Genomic DNA, 1,765 nt, shown 5'->3' with positions numbered 1-1,765 from the left:
GTCCAGGCAATGTCCATTACAATTTTATGATAAATGGTAAGTTTTCCCAATCTATAAATGGAAGGAGATAGTTGTCTCGCCACAGGTGGTGGTCACAATTTTTTTTAAGAGATAGCCGAAAATGTGATTTAATCTATGAACAAAATCAAAATATAAATTAAAATAGATATGAGCAAGTAGTGAAGGCTGTTCAGCATTGTTCCGCTGCTCCTATTTTGAGCTAGTGCGGGTATATTGAGGAACGTCAGAGTATTCTGCTACGTGAGAACCCACCATGCCAAAACCCACTAGTGATGTCAGAGGGCGACGGAAATTATATCTGCTCCATTTAAATACTGAAAAAGTATGCTTTGTTATAAATTTTTAAGGTCATTTGCCTGCTGGATGGCATACGAATGAGCTTTTGAGCCTGGAAGGGGTGATTTGTAGAAACTTTGTCGACTTCTTATCTGTTTAGGTCGGTCAAATTTATTTTCCCAGCTCTCCCAAAACACATTTTAGAGCCTTCTTTGGATTTGTTTTGCAAAGTATTCTGGTAAAAACTGCGTAAAACAAAATTCCACAAAAAAATGAAAACGGCTTGATCAGCATTTTTACACATTACGGAATTGTATGACAAGCGAAAACTCTATAACTAAGCCTGTTTTCTTGTAAGTCAAAAATGTTAGCTCTAAGTTCCATTTGGAGGTTTGTCATCTTATTTTATGAATTTTACGCAAAGTAATCACTGAAAAAAAAAATGTTGGAAACAGTTCATTTGAGCATAGATTTGTTTTCGTGACAATAAACAGTACCTCTTTTTTGGGATATTGTTTTATTTGAAGAAAAATATATCAGATACAATTTTCAAACGTTAAAAAAAGCCTATCATAAAAATGCTCTAAATATACAAGAAAAACATCTTAAAAACAAATTTTTGAAGCTAGAAAGCAATTTCATTATGCGATATAACAAAACCGTATAATAAGCTTATTTTTAATCCAAAGTTTGAAATCGCTTTCGAAAGATCAGAAAGCTTCATGATCATCAGTTAGTCAAATTTATTGTAAATTTCTGATTTATGAAATATTCTTTTTTTCCTCAAGGTTATGTGTGAAATTGTATGATGAAAGTTTGTGGTATAAGCATACAAATTAATCCGGGTAGACCCAATTCTAGGAGCTTGTCGCTATTCCCCCTTTCTGACACGCGATCGCTACCAGGAAGACTTTAACTACGAGGCTAAACTTTGTAAAATGTAACTAGTCTCCGCTGCAGGCTGGAAAAAGATCGGTCGTCCAATCTGCAACAAAGCAATTTTCTTCGATCTTTTTGCTTTTGCGCGAAATGCAAAGCTCAATTCTTTGACATATCACCTGAACTCTTCGACCTTTTTTTCGCATTTAGCCAATTCAACGACACATTTTTGCGTGACGACAAAAATTACGATGCATTTATTTTTTTATTTAATTCGAAAAAAAATCTGATTTCTGGATGAGAACAAACTTTAGACTCGGGATGATTATTCTTAACAATTAGAATATTCTGGTATCTCTTGTAGAAACCATGCTCCTCCATATGAATAATGAACAAGTTAGAGCCTATAGTTGTGTTCATAATGAGGACCATGGTCCTTTAAATAGATTTCTGAGTTTTCTGGAGAAAATTGGACTGCTGTTTTGTTTGCAAAACAGCAAATTGGGCGTCGCTTTGATTTGCATGCGGTTTGAACTGGTCTGGTGCTTAGTCGGATATACTCTTATCTGTTTGTGACATCCATGTTTTG

The sequence above is a fragment of the Symsagittifera roscoffensis genome, chromosome 5 (genome assembly GCF_963678635.1).
Source record: "Symsagittifera roscoffensis chromosome 5, txSymRosc1.1, whole genome shotgun sequence".
Classification (NCBI taxonomy): Eukaryota; Metazoa; Xenacoelomorpha; order Acoela; family Convolutidae; genus Symsagittifera; species Symsagittifera roscoffensis.
Note: the sequence above shows the minus strand (reverse complement) of the source record.